Source organism: Aquila chrysaetos, chromosome 26 (genome assembly GCF_900496995.4).
Source record: "Aquila chrysaetos chrysaetos chromosome 26, bAquChr1.4, whole genome shotgun sequence".
Taxonomy (NCBI): Eukaryota; Metazoa; Chordata; class Aves; order Accipitriformes; family Accipitridae; genus Aquila; species Aquila chrysaetos.
Genome location: NC_044029.1, coordinates 10,677,805 through 10,698,382, shown reverse-complemented (window position 1 = coordinate 10,698,382; position 20,578 = coordinate 10,677,805). Strand labels below are relative to the sequence as shown.

At 41.7% G+C, this 20,578-nt stretch overlaps 1 long non-coding RNA gene across 1 annotated transcript; it reads right to left on the bottom strand.

Annotated features, from left to right (window-relative positions):
• Positions 1 to 8,585: 8,585 nt before the first annotated feature.
• Positions 8,586 to 10,908, bottom strand: LOC115336387. Its single transcript, XR_003921746.2, has 2 exons — positions 10,425 to 10,908; positions 8,586 to 10,315 (listed from the first exon to the last, which is right to left on the bottom strand). It is a non-coding gene; the product is annotated as an uncharacterized LOC115336387 (long non-coding RNA).
• Positions 10,909 to 20,578: the final 9,670 nt, after the last annotated feature.

Here is a 20,578-nt window from a genome sequence, read left to right as displayed (position 1 = left end):
GGGCGGCGGCGGCGGCGGCGGCCTCTTTAGCATAATCCCGCGAGATTTACCGGAGGCGGGGCTGAGAGGAGGCGGGGCGGGGCGGGGCGTGACACGAGTGACGCGAGAGGGCGGGGGACGGGCGCGGCGGGTGGCGTCACTGGCGGGCGGGGGGGCGTGGCCGGCGGGAGGAGGGGCGGGGCGTCAGCCGGGGGCGGGGCGTCAGCGGGGGGCGGGGCGGGGGAGTGCCGCCGCCGCCGCCGCCGCCGCCTGTGTTGTGAGTGGGGCGGGCGAGGCCGGCTCGGTTTGCCTCATGCCGGGCCCGTGAGTTCGAGAGTTCAGCCGAAGGGGATCACCGGCTTCCCCTGCCCCGCTCGGCGCGGAAATCCCCGCCACCACGGGGCAAGAGCCCGGCCGACAGGCGCCCGGCGGGAGCGGACCCCGCTGCCGCCTGCCCCGGGGCCTCGCCTCAGGGGTGGCCGGGGCACCGGCCTTCGCCCGCTGCGGCCTTGGTCTGCCGTCAGGGCCGAAAAAAGGCGCTCGAAAAGCGACGAGGGCCTTGCCGGGAAAAGGGCCGTCACCGGGGACGGCCTTCTGCGGGACGAAGCGTGTGTGGAGAGGGAGCGGTGTCGTTTATCGGGGCGCCCGGTGTAGGCCTTAGACCCCAAAACCGAAGGCGGGTGCTTAGCGCCGTGCTCCCCCACCTCAGGCGGGCAGCTGAGGGCAGGGCGCTGCCTGTCCCCGCCGGCCACCGCCGCCTCACGCGCAACAACGTCTGCGCTTCTGCCTGCCTTGGCCAACAGGGCGGATGCAGCCGCTGGGGGAAAGAAGGACAGAAACGGGGCGACTCGCTGAGGATCCTTCGTTTTGGGGGGGTTAGGCGTGGCGGCGTTAGGGCAGCTTGCTGTGCAAGAGCGCCGTCGTCTCCCATTTGCCCTGACGCTTCCACGTGACGGTGGACAAATCCCTGTGCTTGTCGTCTGTTTTACTTAAAGTTCAATTCCGTTATCGGAAAACCTGGGGTAGCCCAACCATCTTTTCTGTTGGGAGAAAACAAGTAGTTCGAAAGCATACAGCATTTGAAGATGCAAAGACTGAAATGTATTTGTTCGGAGCTGCCACTTCTAGGAACCGAGCTATTACATGTAGTAAATTTTCTTCCATGCGTAGCATGTTTTCTTTTGCTAAGAGTAATACGTATTTTGTTTTAAATTGAATCATCTCGGGGGGGGAAAAATGTGGTTTTAAACTTCCTGGAAAGAAAGTTTTATTTTCACCTAATTATAGGGAACAAAGAATAGTTTAAGAGGGTCACCAGACCTCATACACTTCAAATTTTGCATGGTTTGTTCTTCTCTAATTAGAATGTCTCCCTATGGTGGGCAGTCTCACAGCCTACTCGGGCTTCCTATTTCCATTTTTATTGATAAAAATGTCAGCGGCATTTCACAAAAAGTAGTAGTTGTAAGGTACCTGCAGCAATGCGTTGTTCTTAATGTCTTTCAAAACGAATTTTCATCTGGAGATATTTCCGTAGTATCCATCAGATTTACTCATATAGCAATGCATGAGATACAGTGCACTGACAATTTGCAGGCGCAATGCACTTGTGAACAAAAGGCGACATCTTGTAGTCAAGATGGAGGATTTGCCAGGGCAAGATTTGCAGTCTGAGTAGGTGGATGAACAATTACCTGGCACCTAATTTATACCTTCCCATTGACAGCCTGTGTGACTATCCGGAGGTACAGTTTAGGCTCCTGGGTTTGAAACTAAGGCTGACTCTGCATAATGCACTTCAGAAGCAGTCTTTGCGGTGTTTATTACTCACGCGGGTGACTGAGTTGTGCTTTGGCATAGCGCTGGTACCATCGGCCCAGTATGGACAGTTACCAGCCGGGAGCTTCGTTGCATCGACAGACTCGCGTCTAAGGAGGGGATTTGTGCCGGCTCCAGCCACGTGCTGTGGTCCTGTCCTCGTGGGCAAACTTCCCTGGGGAGAGGCTCTCAATCCAGTGCCATTTCCTAAGGAGCTGAAAACTATAACCCAGAAAAAGCTAACACAAGATGAAAGCTGAGTCCTCCTTCCCCAGATGTCTCTGATATTTTACATGTACCCTCCCCAACATGCTGCTTCTCTCTTTCTCTCTCTCAGTTGGCTGTCTGAAAATTTGACTCTTCAAAGAAACCACATAGCTGAAGAATGTAATACACTGATTTCAGCAAGCAATATGTAAATCCAGTGCTTTACTAGCAGCAAAGTAATTCTAGACAAATTGATAGGCACTTATTCAAAACGCACTCTCTTAGGAATTTCTTTGTCATGGAGCATGTTTTTAGGTTTCCATCAGAACTCCAGTCCCCTCTCCTTGACTTCATTCCTCCAGCTAAGCTTTTTCTTTCTGGTCACGGATCCTCCTTCAACACCTTCAGCTCACTCTCCTTGGCTCGTTAGCAAAATGCAGAGGTTCTAGAGCTCAGAAAGCACGTCCTTTTCTGTTCTTAAGTATCATACAGTCTGCTTTTAAAGACCAGATCTAGTACTTTCCTTTTGTTTCTTTCTCCAGGGCATTTTTTCACTGATTCAGCTCCAGCTTTTCAGAGAACTTCAGCAAATACCTTTCCTTACACTGCAGCAGTTTGTATGTTCTACGTTCTTGACTTTATTTTTCCTTGACTCTCATTTTTTTGGGTTGCACCTCATTTGGGAGTTATGTTATGTTTGAGGCTTTTTACAGACTCCACAGGCAACATATAATTCATTTGTGCAGCCAGCTGAAATTCAGATATTCCATATATATGGAGTATATATGCCCTTCCCAGATAGCTGTTTGCTCTGCAGTAAATTATATGTGGTCCTTGAATGTGATCTAGCAAAGCATATGGTCTTCCTTAAGCAAAAAGTAGAGCTGTCATTCATGTAAACTGTTGAATCTCTGCAATTGTTCACATTTTCTGTATTCGACAAAATTCAGAACAAAAAGGGAATAATGATAAAAGTAATAAAAATAATATTTTTTTTTAAAACTTGTTTTTAATTCCTGTATTTTTCCTATCTCATATCTCACATACACATTTATAACTTCAACAGCAAAGGCATACCGGGCCATATTCTTTACCCCATCCTACCAGTTTGATGTCATTCAATTTCATTGTAAAAGCAGTGTAGCTGAGCAGAGATGAGACCGTCTACAGCTTCTAATTCAGTACTAATTGAGATAAGCATATACAATTACCAATAATATTTGCTGGTGAAATCTGATACTCTTTTCCAATTATCTACCTAAGCATGGAGGGTGAAATTCATCTGTGGAGAGGGTTAGACCAAACCCTCTATATTAAGCCTCTCTTTGAAGACCGTATTGAAGGTGAGTATAAAATTTGTCCTAAACCAGTCATTGCTGCAAGACAGTATCACAAGATTGAATTTGGTAACTGCGTAAGTGTGCATGTGTGTTTACAATAATAATAGTGTGCTAACAAGAGAGACTTACCATTTTAGGTACCTGATGTGTGGAACTTAAGGACACACTGAGTAGACCTAGTTCTGTCAGGCTATTTTGATGTATCTCTACCAGACTACCCAACACAACAGATGTGCTGTGAAATCCTTTGTTTTCGTGTATATACATAGCACTAAAGGTGATTGAATGTGTAATTTTCCACATGCAAATACTAGCACTGATTTCAGTAGGGCTACTTTTCTCTAGAGGTAACCATGTAAACAGTTGCAGAGATAGCATCTATGCATGTATATATTTTCAGTTAATTTAATGGCAGGGTTCAAGTGATCAGTAAAATGATTTAGCAATGAGATTGTTATCGGTGTGCTTTCTGGTTTTCCATTTTTTCTTAAAAGCATTACAGCCATCGTTCAAAGCTATTTCACACAGGCGTCTGGACCACAGAAGTACGCAGCTGAAGCTTTTGCACAACCCAAAATAGTCAGCTTCAGGGATGTAGAATTTTTTTTCTGACCTCCTAGGGATAATTGTTGTCTTGTCCTTCATCTTGAACAACAACAGACATAGTGTGGCTTCCAAAAATTTTGTCCTAACATTTTTCTCTCCCCAGTGAGGAAAACTAATAGATCAAAGTTAATTTTATCAACTCCAGCTCTGGGAAAAATGGGTAATTTGAAGAGATAGTGACAAATACTGTATATATTGACACAAAACTTTCTACTAAATCTTGCAGATTTTTATAAAGAATCACGGATTGTAAAAGGAGAGATGGGATAAAAAAATATAAAAGCCTTTTTCAACATGAAAAGGCTGTGACAGAGATACTTATCATAAGAATAAGGCATTTCTTTCATTTTTTTATTTGATAGTCGTAGTCCTTCCTATTTTTAAATCTGGTGTATTCTCTACTCCGATTGTGTGACAAACCCATACAAGTGACAGTGAAAACTCTGGTACATTCCTTATCCAGCAAAAAAGAGATGAGAAGACTATGCACAAAGTGCTATCAAAATCTTAAAGTAAATTATGTAAGAACCAGACTTCTCGAAACCCCACATATCAAGGTGGGTTACTTTTTGATGCTGCATAATCCTGAGTCACCGAAACCAAAACTAAAACTACCATAGCAACCAGGGCACATATTTATAAACTATGCAGTTCTGAATCAGATTTGCAGTGGTGTATTCTCCCAGCATCTTTCATGAGCTTTACACAGATTGCTGTCTCCGTATTCTTGGATGGCAACGCAAGCTAACATTTAAACTTGATTCACACAGAGATGCTCTCACATACTTCTGCGTGTACCCATCTGTTAAAACAGCATTCGGTCTACTGACAATTTCAACAGTGCATGGGTTAAGCTAAAAATAGTTGTCTTGGCTAGTAAAAAGTAACACCATGTCCTTTAGAAATAGGGAAATACACTTATTTATAAAATTGACTTTCGAAAACCAGTCTTACTTTCAATTAAGTTTTGCCTAGTCACTTCAGAAAAAACAGAACTGAGCCGTATGTTGTGTAACAGAAATACAGGCGCTCTGTTTCTATTCAGTCTCTGCAGTCCTGGGAATGCTGCATGTATATGGATGTAGACACGGTGCGAGACACTCTGCCATGAGAGTTGTCCATTTTGGCCTCTTGCTGTTGAGAACACATATCTTTGGTTTATTCTGATGTCCAAAAGGCCACGTAATCTTATGAACCCTGTTCAGCATTTCTGCAGGTGAAGTGTTTCTTTTCCACTGTTGTGTGTGGCTCAAGTCAAGGAGCGTACTATTGAAATGTGCGATTTAAATACTGAGGGGGAAGGCAATGACCTGTCCCTCTGAAATGCATGCAAGATGTTCCCTCTGAGCTGCATTCTGAACATATCACAGCTGAGAAACATACTCCCAGGGCTGCAGGAGGGCAATTTGGACAAAGAGAAATGAAAGACATCCTGTTCTAGCTTCTCACTCACAATGCAAATATCCATACACTCGAGGGTTATTGACAGCTGTGACACTTAGATTTCTGCCTTTCTGCTACCAGGAGGTGTATGAATTTCCTTTTGAAACATTTGTTTTGGTATATGAAAGTGTCCTTTGTCTAACTTGGGGTTTGAAAATGCTGAAATCTCTGTGTGGCTGAACAATTGGCTTGGCTTGGATTGGATTTTGGGCATCTAGGAGTATGCCCTGCTGCTCATGGTGCCTACAGGCTCTATTTTTATGAGCCAGCAGAGCATATGACATAACTGTGCGCTCACATCATGTTTAGTCTTAGCAATGCAGTAACATAAGTAACGCACCTATATCAGTGACAAAAATAATGTCGTCCTGTAGCCTATTCAGACAGCCGTTAAAAGGAAAAGCAAGTGGTTTTTTTTAAAAAGAGAACTGGCTGATGGACTATAGCAATGTTTATTTATAAGAATATTCATAAAGACCTGTTTCCCTGAATACAACAGAAACAAGCAACTGAAAGCAGTTTCCTTGCTCAGAAATCACTTTTTCTGGTAATTTGTTGTCCTAATAAATGCTTCCACTACTGTTTTTCTGTCCCCTGTATTTGTTACTAGCCCTGTTTTTGCTACGGAAAGTTACTTCTTCTGTAGGTAACCCCTCAGGCTACAGCTTAACTGATCAGACGTCATCCCAAACCATCAAGTGACTCCTTTGGTGGCCTCCTATTGTTCCTTAGCACAAGGCCATAAAGAAATTGAATTGCTTCATCGTGTCAATTCAAAAGAAGAGTGACTTAATTGAGACAATTAATCTGAGGCAACATTAGTCTGCAGCAACCACTAATGTAACGCTAAGGTACTCCAGAAGCTCTAACGTCTCTGTCATGAATGCACACAGATGTACCCTTCAGAATCTTCTTAACTGGCCTCTCGTTTGACAAGCTTATGACTTTCAACCCTCATCTGCTGAAATCACATTTCCTAACCATTCCTAAATTGGCTTGCTGGCCTGCAACTCCCCCGTTCAGTCATCACGATAACTCAAAAGGCCCCATTGAGAAGGGACCCGTAAAAATCCTTTTCCTTTAGCAGATGCTTAAAGTAACTCAAAAGCAGCTTCTTCCCACCAGAGCGTTATTTTCTGCTGGTCTAGCAAACTGAGCAGACTCATCACAGGGTGACAGGAGGCTTCCAAAAGAGACGGGAGTGCGTGGCCAGGCCTGGGGAAGGACAGAGTCACTCTCCTTAGAAGCAGGGAGACATTATGTAGGCTCAGCCATCACATGAAATCTCACCTGTAGTTCTAGCTGTGACCATTAAGTCATTATTTTTCCTCTCTCGGAAGGGTTCTTTAATGGTTTGGTGTCCTTTGGACCAAGATTCTGGCTTGTGGAAAATAAATCTGCTAACTAGAGTAAGGCAAGGGAGCACTGCCAAGTTAATTCCCCACACTCCTTTACCCACCATTTTGTCTTCTCCATGGAGGTAATGTATCTGTCTTCATTTCACTTTCTGTTTGTTTCCACGTAGCAGCTAGCAAATTGGACTCTCTGCAAACACGATAGTGAGTGGAGGGCTAGATCATTTTCATATTAAATAACAAAAATAACTTTCTCCTTCTTGGCAGTCTTCATTTTAAAAATGAAGCCCTGGGAGTACAGCAACAGCAGCGTGAAGCGAGCCAGGACCCCAACAGAAACTCACCCCCCAGCCACAACCGGGCAACGCACCCGGCAAATTCACCTCCCACGTCCGTCTGCCCCGTCCTGCCGGGCACGTTTGGGTCATGGTCACTTCCCTGCGCGCAGCACTGCTATAGCTACTTCGTTATGATTACGAAACAGTCATAGTGTATTTTTACTTCAAGCACTAACTGAGATCTGAAACACTGATTTTGTTGAGATCAGACACTTGGCTCCAGGTTGCATTAAGCATTCCTTGATTTCTATTTTTATTTATGTGCATTTTGTTGCTCTGTCCCTCTAATGGAACTGGCTCAAGAAAGTAAAGGCTGCTCCTAGAAAAGTTCTACATTACACTTATTTTAAGACAAATGAGTGGATAGATAGATAGATGTGAAATGACATTATTTCAACTAGATTAATAACAGTAAAATTAACTTTCTACTTGTATATATAATTATAGCTTAAGGATGCGATTTTAAAATTGAATTGTTTTGATTATTTTGGTTATTAACATTTTGATTACTTATTTAGGACTGTGGGCTGATAAGTAGAATAACTAACAGGAAGTTGGAACATTTCTGGCTCTGCACCTGAATCTTGATTTTACATGGGATAAATAACTCTAAGTTCTTAATTTTGCATTTCTGACCTCGATTTGTATTTAAACCTCAAGAGCTGAATAAAGAATTTTGATCACATTAATTAGAATCTTTCCACTCCCGGTGTTCCCAATGTAAGATTTAAAAGATTTAAATTAAAGCCTTAATAAAGATATAAAAGTCTGCCGGAGATAAAGCACCCAATGCTGCAGCTTCTTTTGCAGTAGGAATTTTGATCGAGCAAGGAGTGCTCTGAAAAAACACAAACACTCTTGTGTGTTAAAAAACACTAAAGTGATTTCTGTGCTAAAATGTCTGTGTTACAGTTCTGTGGGCCCCTATATTTAAAAAACTTAGGTTTTGCATATTTTTGAAATTGTGCATAATATTAAATCTTATGATCTTGATAAAATCACAGTGTTACTCCCAGGAAAATAAATGGCAACCAATTACTTCAAAAGGAGAACGATCTGGCCCTACTGTCTCATCACTTTGCATTTAGATAAAATTGGAGAAGAGGCCTAACTGCTATAGAAAAGGAAACAGTGTAAAAAATTAATAGCTTAAAGTACCATTCCAATGTCTTCTTTCTGTAAAAAATAGCTAATCCATACTTAAAATTCAAAATCTATGTTGCTGCTTTTCTGCATAGTATATTTAAAAGATCCTTACTTTCAAAGAGACACCAGGCGGTTCCCCACACAAAACAGGAATATCCTGCAACCGTATCCTGCATACAATCACCGTCATATAACACTCACACTTCTCTGCAGTAACAGTAAGCACAAAGGGAAACACATTTCTTAATATTTTATACCCAAAATATATGCAGTAGTTTTAATGTCAATTTCTTCTAGAAGTATAATAATTGTATAGGTGATGCATACATAGGTCACATTAGAGAATGTCTCGATGCATTAATTCATTTTTATTTAAAACACTCAAGGCTCGATTTAGGAACTCCTACTTGTTTTAGTGAGTTTGTATTAGCTCCCACTAATATCCCACTGAATCCCACTGGAGTTATTTACGCAAGTAAATGATTTCCAGTATAAGTTCCAAAATCTGAAATTTAATTGTATGTTAACTTATGATGGGGTTATACAACACACAGACAATTTCCAGCCTGACTATTTATTCAGGTTAAACATATTATAGCAGATCTGGAATCCCATTCCCCTGTTATATAACATTCCCACAGATTCACACTTCAGCTTTAGGAAGGAGATGAGGGTCAGGCCTCAAAGAAGCAATTACCCCACGTGGTCCTCATACGTAGAGAGATAAAGCTAAATATAACATAAAGCATGCCATTTGCCCATACAGTGTTAAATGAGCTCCATACCATAATCAGAACACAGTTAAACAAAACCAGGCAGTTACCTAGAAACAAAAGCACAAAAATCTCTGTCTCTCTCACATGCCTGAAAGCGTTTATGGTCAGATCCTGCCACTGTTGTTCACACTGTACAGCATTTATGAGTGGTCCCATTGAGGTACTAGGGTATTAGAAACAATTTGTAAGTTAATAAATGCTTCAGCTGCTTTTAAAACTGCCATAAAATAGGCACCATTTAGATTCAACATTTGCTTTAATGATTCCAGTCTACAGTGGCTTTGTTAGGTTTGTGTTGCCCAGCTTGGGTACAAGCTATGCAAGCACAGAGCTCAGCCTAAGCTGCAAAATTCTGGTAGTCTAACTTAAATCTAGCCTAACTTAGCTTACACTTGAGCTTTATGCAACTCTGGGTACACTACTACCAGTAGCCAAGCTAGTTAGTTTTAAGGTAGCTCAAGCACATCTTTCTGGCATCTTCTGTATCTGTTGATGTTTCATCTGCTGGCATGGAAGTTACAGAGGATCATATCAGTAGCTGGTATAAATTTATTGCAACTACACTGGATAAAGGTCTGAACTTCAAATTTTAGTACTTTAGGTAGAAGATTTGGGTTTCACTTGTAGAAATACATATTCTGAGAAAGTCCAGACTAACTCTACTGAAACAGAGATACCTAATTCACAGAAGTGGGCTTGAGACTAGAATTTGGTCGATACCCAAATGTAATGAAATACAGTTGCTATGCTTCACCCGAATGTCATGGTGGACATAGATAATGTTCTCAGGTAAGCTAAAACCAGCTTTTAGAAAGTTTAGTAGAAATCTTTCTGCCTTGGTCCCCTCTGACCCACACGGTAGATTTCTGTCTACCTGTGTGTCACGAGGGATGCTGCTCAATGTCTGGGCAAACATTTGAGACATCTACACAGTCTGTCTCTTTTCAGTATTTAAATTTCCTCAGTACCCTAAAAGTTAGTGTAGGTTTACACAGTATGTCTAACTGAGCAAGCATAGACAGAGACGGATTCGGTTTGTCTGTGCTCCAAGCTGCTGTGTATCTTGTCTGGAAATAAAAGAGCTCTTCCTTTCAGGTAATGTAGGTACAAACAAGTGTAGGTACAAATGTAGAAACAAAGCTAGCTTGTTTCTGCCCAGCTTGGAGCACCAGCGAAACAAGCTGCCGTCTGTCTGCACCTGTCCGCGTAGACTGTTATGACGGGACACGGGTGTTGCAAGCCTCGTAGTGAGGCCCCGGGCTGGAGTCTGGGTGGAGGCAGAAGCCAGGTGATGTAATTAAGGCAATCTGAAATCAAGAACCAGAGACATAAAATACTCATTAGCCTAACAGAGGAAGGCGAGCATACGGTTGGAGGTAGGGTTTGGCACCCAGAAGCCGGGGAGCTTGCACGCACCTTGACGAGAGGTTGGACTTTATGGTTGGACTCGATGATCTTGAAGGTCTTTTCCAACCTAAATGATTCTATGATTCTAAGAGCGTAGCTAAACTTCTGCTGGAGCCAGGAAACCATGGAGTGCAATTGATGAGGTGGGACCAGGAGAAGGAGCAGAGGGAGCAGCAGCAAGGGCAGACGGCTCGGGCCAGAACTACGACGGAACCGGCGGCAGAGGCGAGCTGGATCCTGACGGTGCAACCAAAAAGACAACAGCGGAGACCGGGCCTAGAGGCAAGGCAGAGAACAGAGCTCCAGCCAGTGCCCTTGTTCCCAGGACATCTTTTGTGCACGCCCCATCTACCGACGTCTAACGACATCTGTCTGCTGGCCATAACGCCTGTTCTGGAAGCCGGGTCCCCTTCCCGAGGGCACAGCACCCCAATGACTGGCTGCGTGAGGAGAGTCATCTTCCTCGGCTAGCCATGGCATAGTCATACCTAGAAGGGACCGCGTTTGTTAATTTTAATGAAGCTAGCGCAGGACTGTAAAGAAATCTGTGGAACATTTGTTTCCACACAATATTAATCAATATAATGAGGTGCAATCACGTAATCGGTCCCATTGAAACCTATAAGGCCTAGTAGGTATGCATATGCTTACAGGTACACTTACAAAGTAAGCGTACACTTACTCGGGCCTCTACTTCGGTATAAGCAGGAGCCTTAATTTTTCAGGGGATGAAAGGATGTAATAAACAGTGGAACTGGGCATTTCAGTACCCGTAGGGCTGAAGGTGGTGCAAGAAGATGGGTTAGCTTTCTGGCATGTGTGTCAGTCATTATAATAAAACATTTTGCTGCAGAGGTGTGTACATCTTCGCACAGTGCCTGTGAAATGACTGCCAGGAGATTAATTACGATATTTATACTAATCTAACCAAAGACATATAACAACAATTATGTCTGTAGCACCCACTGCTCTCGTGCGGTGCAACAGAACTGGATGCGAGTCTTTTTCCCTCGGTGCATCTGCTTCTAGCTGGAAAGCCGTGAAGCTTACATATACATGCGAGAAGCTGGGCTTCTGCCAAAGTGCCATTTGACGCTACGCCAGCTTTTGGTCCTTCAAAAACAAAAAGCTTTTGGCCTTTGCCATTTAGGCAGTGCACCAGTTCATCCCTGGCTTATCTTTAGACTTATAAACTATTTGTAAGACTAATTACTGTCAGCAGTGAGATGGGTTTTTCAGGATGGGGTGTTCTTACATAACTATAAATGTACATGAGAAAGCCTAAGTAAAGGGAATTAGCCTGCATGCTTAATTATCCACATTTGCTTGTTTCTGTCAGATACCTTCCTCAGACAGAATTTTCTTCTTCCAGTGACACACATAAGATTGTAAAATGAACTCACAGTCACTTATCTTCTGGATTTGTTGACAGTGATCTTTGTTAATCCTGGGAGGGGGGAAAAAGAGCAACAATTTCAAATAATTTTCATATTTCTTCCATGTTAAATAAGGAAATGAAAAAGGTAGTGTCATATCTTACATTATGTTCAGGATATGTATCCAAAGCAAATGTGAGGATTCCAGTGCTTTGGTTTTTTTAAGATGACTTTATCATGTCCCAGTAAACAGAGTGTAATCATGTATTATCCTTGCTCTAGCTGGAAGCTTTGGCAGGTCTTTTCTTTTTGAAGCAGGTGCTCTCCTGTTTGCTGTTTAGCAAGTAGTTTTAAAAGGAAAATTTTATAAAGCTCTAGGATTATTTTCCTCCGGTTCTACAACCTAAAATTCTATTGCATCAGATTTAAGAATCACATGGGTTTCTCGTGAAATAACCATGTTTATTTTCAATTCTATGCTGTACAAAAATCATTGATTTTCCATAATTTGTAATGCATTAAAATGCATTAATTCACTATTTTAATGCACTGTTACATTATAGAGGTCCTAATTATATTGACAGTAGGCTTGATTCTCTGTTGCTATGTGTTAGAGAGCGTTTCCACTGTCTGAGTCCAGTCATCGAAGTTAGGTGATCAGAGTTGCCCTCCGGAAAGGTCTTTCACTTTCCAGTGACTATAAAGTCCAAGGAGACTGCTCTCCTAAGATAGGTGCCTGAAGTCAGGCAGCATTAATATCCCCCACTTCACACCCATTTAAACCAACAAAATGCAAGTGCAAAGTGGAATGAAAGGACTGGGCTTCTGGTGGGATAATTTTAAACATTCCCGTTACATTTTCTTTGCATGCCTGTGAATGGCTGGACAGCGAATCAAGCTCGCCCAGTTACATCTCAGCCTGCAAAGAGTCTCATTGACTATATACAACTGGCATGAGCAAAGGAGGCAGAATCTGAAGACTCACCTTGCAGAGAACCACCTGAAAGAAGTAATTATTATTCACAACTTTAGCTACAGCTCTTGGATTTCCACAGCTTTCACTGTCGATCCCCTGCTCTGTAGATCTGTTTTGGAAATGTGCGTCGTTACAGAACCTGACTCCCCGTTCAATACTCAGTAGTCAGCTGCACGCTACCGTATGTTAGCACCATGGGCACGTCTACATCAACAAGTAATTCAATGCAATAGGAGCAGATCAGCAGCTGGAAATGGCTGGTACCGAGTCCTACATTTACATTCTGTATGTATGGGCATCTTACCTTAGATCAGATTTACTGTGATGCTTGAACTATTTCTAGGTTTATATTGCGGGTTGTGCCTACCATACATGTGGTTCAAAATCCTTCTGCCCTAATTAGGCTTGGAGCGCAGTAGATAAACTTTTGGAGTGAAAGTTACAGTTTCATTTCCCCAGGAAGATATCTTTTGTATGCACCAAACCCACTCTGCAAACCAAGCCAACACGCAGTGAGTGGGGATGATCAGAGGATTCACTCCGAAACCTCACTACTATTCTGAACAAAAACCCTGCTGGAGGTGCAGCGTCTAGGTACTGAAGACGGCTCACTGACACTGGTCCTGCTCCGCTGTAAATCAATGGCCAAATCCTCAGCAGGATCAGGACCGCTGCCTTTAATTAAAATGCACGTAATATTGCTGCACATCTGGGCGATGAACTATATCACTCTGTTATTTCAGCGCTGCTAAAGCTTGTATTTAGAACAATGGAAAACAATTTGAGAATTGCAGTTTTTCGCTTTCTTTTGTTATGTGACATTTATTTGTGTAGAGAGGATATAAACCAGCTATCCTGGGTCTTACGTGCAGGAAGCATTCACTTTTAAAGAACTGAAGATAGATCCTTGTTTTCATTTTTTAGAAGTGATAAGACATTACAGAAGTTACTGTGAATATGTGAATCATAATAATCTAAAAACCTGTATTTCATTAAATATGCTCCTAATAAATCACCCTTAGTCTTCTTACATTTGTAGTGTTTCAGAACAATTTGCTGCTGTCCCAAGGCTTGAACTTTTTGGTCTGACAATGAGAGCATTTAATCTCCAGCTCACTTTAAATAGATTCTTCCAGCTCAGAACAGAGAGGTCTGGCAACAAATGTATGTGTTAACGCCATAGTGATGGATGATTTAAAAGAGGTTATTTAACTTGGCTACTAATAAAAGTTATTTTCCTGTAACTTTAAAATTTTAATGTAAATAATAAAAACACCTGGTCCTTGTGCAGCCCCTGTAACATTTGATAACTGCTTTACGAAAACTATCATGTCTATTAAATCCTTGGGAAGAAGCTCAAAAAAATCAGGTTAAAAATCTATTATCTCAAAAGCTCTGGTTTTACCAAAAAAATTGAGTTTACTGAGGACTTCTAAAGAAGAGTAACAAAAGCAAAATCAAAGACACATAAAAGAAGGTTAATTTTTAAATAATTCGAGTTAGTAGTATAGAACATGTAAAATTTCTGAGGTTTTAGAAAATCAGGTGTAAACTAAGATAACCCAGACTGGCAAAGTTTATTTAGAAACAGCATCCATATAATGAATATAATTTGAGGGGTGTTCAGAAGCACTGGGGATGCTGTAAAATGAATCACAGTCTAGTTTTCTCTACCACTTTTTCCTTAGATAATATATACGAGGTGTTCAAGGGAGGTGTGATAAGAGTAACACCCCTTTTTGCTGGTATTTAGTGTCCTAAATCTGTTAAAATATTAATACTATAGTAACTGGCAGTAGAGGAAGATCCTGCTTTAGACTATAGTGCATGGAGGTGCTTGCTCACTGCAGGGATTTGATGTTTCTCTTTAGAAAGAGCTAGAGAAGTATTTGTGGTGTCTTTGGTGTAACAAAGTCTTTCCAGCATTCCAAAGACAAGTTGTATTTCAGAGGAATCTGTTAAGGAAAAAGTCTTTGGGTGAAAAACAATTACTTAAAAAGAAACTACTGCTGAGGAGGTATTGTATATGCCTTTAGTGCAGAGAAGCCTCAATTGCTTCCATGGAGTTATGGCGAAAGTGACTCAAAATGATTCAGCAATTGCTGTTCCATAACAAACAGAGATGAAGAATAATTTAAAAAAAAAAAAAAAGCCATTATTTGAGCTGTCTTCCACAGATTTAAATTTTAGCAAGCATTCCAGATGGGTTTGTGAATTAAGTCTGTCTTTATTGAATGATGAAGACTCAAATTAGAGAAGGTTGCAAGAATTTCTATTATGTTGGTATGTCTTTGCTGATAATTGGTGTGGACTTTGTATTTGCCCTGAAAGCCAGACATAATCACTCTTCCAGCTCAGCCCTCTGATGCCTTCCAGCCTGGCCACTCTGTTGAACTGGGACATGAGATATACTCTGCCTTTCCTTGTTTCATAAGCCAGCCCTTTGGCACCCAGGCATTCAGGAACCTGGAGAAAGGCAGGCACTGCTGAAGGAGATCCTTAGGGCTGATCCTGAGCAGTGGCTATATAAACTGAGATATAGAGATAGGTTTCCTGATAGATGGAATTAATGTACCAGAGTCTGTAGGCTGTAGACTGCAAACAGTAGAAGCAGAAAGATATCTTGTCAATTTGATTGTCAGCAGCCTGTTTGTATGCATAACTATAGTTTCTATGGTATCGTGATGAGTAAAGATTGGCAAATTTTACAAGATGTTGTCAGAATAATGATGAAGACTGCTAAGTTAGCAAATCTGATGTGGCTATTGTTAAATATAGGTAGGCAAGGTCTAGCCACCATGATTTTACTGAACTGATTTTACCATGATTGCTGAACTGTCCTGAACGAGCCATCTAAAGCAAATTAAATACTTCTAAGAATATCCTTATGGAAAACTTTAAGGAGTTTTCTCATTTAAGGTTTTCTCCTTGCTCATCAGATACTCCTCAGTGGCCATCCTGCACTATACTTGAAAAGCAAGTATGTAAACTTAACCAGAAGAAAGAAAAAATAGAAAAAAGGAAGACATGATCTCTAACTTGGTCAAGAGTGTGTGGAAGCTAAGAAGTGAAGGGGGTATCTTTTCAAGAGAGGACAGAAGAACCAGAAGTTGGTTCAGGAAGCATACGAGATGTTTGCAGCCCTTCAAATACCAGAAGAATGTCTTACAAAGCATTAGGATGCAGAAGAACCTAAACCTTACTTGCCAGGAGCTACGGTACTGTATGGATGGTTTTGCGATCTAGGTTACAGCCGTCTTCTGCCACAGGAGAACATATTATGGCCAAACCAGGTCTTTTCACTTGATGCCAGTGTACACTAAAGGGAATGATACTCTAATCTGTGATTCATGTAAGAATGGTCAGTACCTTGAATCTTCTTTGCTCGTGGCTTAAATCTTCATAGAAATGTCTCTGTTTGCTATGATTTCTGATGTAGATGATGATTTACTTTGGCTTTCAAAACTGACATATTCATTTAAAATCAGCAGTTCATTTAAAGTCTATATACAAGACAACTACAATGACACAAATTAGCACAAAGCAGATATTCCTCTGATTCTGACATACCGTCAAAGCATGCCCTTAAGGCCTCCTTCGGGTGCACATCTCCACAGTCTGCTCTGATAATTGCCTTTGTGTCTGGCAGTTCAAAATCAGCAGAGGTATTTCTGTCCCTACCCCCTTTTCTGGTAACATTTTCCTTTTTGTTTTACAAATATTTTGTAAAACACAACGTTCAACTATCATAACAAAAATATTTTGGCTTACTTAGACGCAGTCTAATTATGAGGCGTTTCCAGCATCAGTCTACAAATACACCATTAAACAGTCACTTTGCATGGCAATGCAAAACGTACAAGCTATGCTCACATCTGCCTTTGCATCCCAGTGGCTCCAGGATGAATAGGAAAAATAGGTGGTTCCTCAGGAAGCTGTTAGTCTGGCAGCAATGCCAATGTGAATGTGCCAGTCGAGAAAGATGTCACCCCTTAGGACTTTCAAAAAGCTTAAAAAAAATCCTCTCATTCTGAAGACTTATCATGGATCTCCCCGACCAGTTGTGTTCACAGCAATGATTTGTCCCCAATGATCCGATAACATTTTCACAACCCTAGCAAATTAGCTCTTTTTCTTTCATTGGTAAAGTAGAGAGGAGGCTGTGGGTGGCAAAGTCGTGATATTACTTCCCTCAAAGCACAGTTTGGGAGGCAAATTGCATTGTGTTCCTCTGTTACTTTCCCTACATTGCCCATGGTCACAATACCGTGCAGACTCGGTAGCTTTGCGGTCTTAGATGAAATGTCTTAGATCTTCCAGCTGCCACATAGTTGCTGAAAAACCAAATCATAGTCTTCAGCAGCGTAAGTGCCATCTCTTTCCTCTACCAAAGCTCTTGTCATTTAGTGCATGCCAAGTTGGAGGGCTGGGGCTTAACTCTCCGAGAGTTGTCTTCCATAGCCTCTCTTCTCCTGGTGATCGTCAAGGTTTATACGACAGTTCGGCCTCACTTCTCATTACTTGTTTTGCAATCCCTGTAGCTTTACTTTACCAAGTGTAGGTGTTATTTAAATGCCAGTAACATTCAAGAACTAATTTGGTGTCCGCTCCGGTTATTCTCACTGCTTTACAACCAGTCATTTTAGTAGTTGTTGAAATTCTGCAAATAATAAAAAACCAAACCAGAAGAAAACCCCCTAATGTTATATGTCTGTAATACCAAAACATCTAGTGACCTGCCTACCACCTGTATTTCTATGCAAATTAATGAAGAGAATGAACCGTGACAGGAAAAAGAATACGGGTGTTACAGAGGAAATGCAAAATAAGAGAAGATTATAGGAAGTGTAGGCTGGTAAGTAAGAACTTTTCCCCATAAGTCCCATCACAATCCTCAAGAAGGGATTTTGGACTCACAGCACAGCACTCGTGGGCGAAAGCACTGGCCCTTCACCCGGTCTATCCAAACTGCGGCGCTGGCACCTGCGTGCCAGAACTGACCCCGGCGGGTAAACCTCCTCCTGCCGACACGACCCTGGGTATTTGAAAATCAGCAACTATATACGTATATATACGTAGCGCCTGTTCGCTCTGTCTGAGAAGCTGAGCTCTGCCATAGTAAAGACAAGGTGTTATAGCAAGTCCTTTACTACAATATTCCTATGGTTCCTCTCCAAGGTGCATCTGCACTGCAGCTTGCTGGTACACGCAGTCTTGGCCTCGTAGGCCCCAGGGCAGAGTTCAGAAGTGGATTTATTTCACCTCTGTACTTCCTACATTTTAGGAGCGCAGGTTTCTGCCATTTTAATGATTCATTTCCTACTTTTGAGAGACTTAATTCCTACAAGGATGAGGCTGGTAGGTAGCTCAGGTAGTGTTCTTTTCCCCAGCCAGGAGCTGTACAGCTGCTGCTGACTGCCCCAAATGGCTACCACAGTCCAAATTCCCCAGTCGGAAAAGTGAATTTTTATATGGCTTAAGAAAAATTTTTATCGTGACGTTTGCTTCTAATGCAGTTTCTCTATGTGCTAGGTCTGCAGTATATGTGATCAGCATGGGAACTGTCTGAGCCACAGTCTGAGCTCCTATGTGCTTAAGAATATGTTAGCAAAAACAGTGATTTTCTGAACACATATTTGGGGGGAAAGTATCATTCTGAAAATCAAACTAAACTTGGCTACTTATGCTTCTCCAGCATTAGCTACATCAAATTTCAAGGGCAGCAGGAACAAGAGAAGCTTTCTATTTCACTCAAAATTGCCATCTTTGAACAATAAGTACCATTCTCTCTTTACAGAGATTATCAGAGCAGCAGTGTTGAGTTTGAAGAGAATAAGTTCAGGCCAGAGACTGTTGTCTTTAAGAGGAATGGAAATCTTCTGAAAGTATTTAAGTGACATCAATGTAAAATTGGCAGTGAAAACATATTCATTGTTTCTATCTTAGCCATCTCTAAAGCCATATTATCCACCTATGTGTATAATTTTTTCCATGTTAATGTGAACAGAAAGTGAAAAGATTGTTCAATCTATGTATGTATTTATCTTATGAAAGGGAAAATATACAGACAGGTAGAATGGATGGATGGATGGATGGATGGATGGATGGAGGGCTAGATACCCACACACATGCATACGCACACAAGCACCCCGCAAGAATAACTGAAAAAGAGTCAATGGTGGAGCTGAAGCTGGATGTGTCAGTAGGCCTTAGCATACACTTCGTATATACTTTGACAGATTTCAAAAATATGAGTTGGAATTGTGAGACAGAACATCCGTGATAGAAAATCCTTTTAAACTCTTAGGTTTGCATGTAGGGGCAAATGTTTTCCCTGGGGCAAAATCTGAACAAACAGAAGATGTGCAGGTGCCAGGGTGGGGCTACAATAATAATCCCCGAGGGCCACTGCATGTCTGTTCCACAAACACTATGTTTTTAGGATTAAAGCTGGTTAAAAAACTTCCATCAAGATAAATTCCCTCCAAGAGAAAATGCCCCTATGATAAGGGACTTCTGTGAGAATGATCCATTTTTATGGATTTTTTTTTTTTTTTTAAGATGGTTTCAAAGGTAGTTTCAGCTAAGAAACATTTCCTGACCATCTTGACTGAGGAATTCACATCGCTGCAGGCTGCCCGTGCAAGGCAGCGTGACCTTTCGAGCAGCACAGTCCCACACTGGGCTGCTTCCCACCCCCTTCTGGTACACAAAGCCCTGGCTAAGACAGCGACAGTGCAAATCTGGTTTAGCTCTGCTTAGCACCTGGAGTTGAGATCTGTGGAAAATGCTGTTTTGGACTCGAGCTATTATCCAGAGTTAGACCCCAACTTACCTTGTTTGTCTAGCTGTTTTAACCTGTTAGTTAAGTGAGCTTAGCTGTTAACACGGCACTTCTTTTTCCCCTGTAGATACGTGGTAAACAGAGAGTAGTAGCAAGTTACCCTCTCAGTGACTGCACGATACTGTTACAGTCATGCAATTGCTTTCAAGGGAAATTAATTTTAGGAAAGCATTTAATGTATTTACATGCATCTTCTAGTACAGTTTTGACATGGAAAGAAGGAGGAGCCAACATCTTATAGCCAGCTCTTTGCTGACATACATAAACCACTAAAAAATTGAGAACTACTGTTCAGTATGCCACTGAACGGACTCCTACCGACCCTCCCCTTTTGGAGTATAAACCTCTGTTGGAAACACACAGCAATATTTTCTTTGTTACACAGTTGGTACAGAGGTTTCCTCCTGCTGGAAGTTTCCTCCTACCCGTAACCCTCTTTCCTGAAGGACATCCGAGTGGACCTGCCACCATGAAGTTTACCTGAACAGCAGACGAAGGGGGGAGCTAACTCCGCTGAAAAAAGCTATGGGGCTATTCAACAAGGTGGTCTAAGTAGTAGTTAAAATACTATGAGGAAAGTTAAGTAACAGCCATCAAGAAACCAGACTCATATTTTCCTGTAGCATTACTGAGGTCAATGGACTTGCCTCAGATTTATGCTTATATTAAAGCAGACTTCTTTCACTTAAAAATGACAGTCATATCCCTGATAAATATATATGAACAAAGATGTTTTATAATAAAGATCTCATGTAGGTAGCCCTGCCTTTATGTGAGAGCACAGATCTTAACTGAAGATGCAGAGGAATGCACAGTTAGCTGTCTTGCTTGCAGTGTTATAGGACATCCTAGAGCAAGGTCAGACTCACAGTTATGCATTAGTATGATTTGTTATGAAAAGTGGCATTTAAATATTTAAATGTACCAGGTCCTATGTGTTTAATTTCATTGTTTAATCATTGCATAG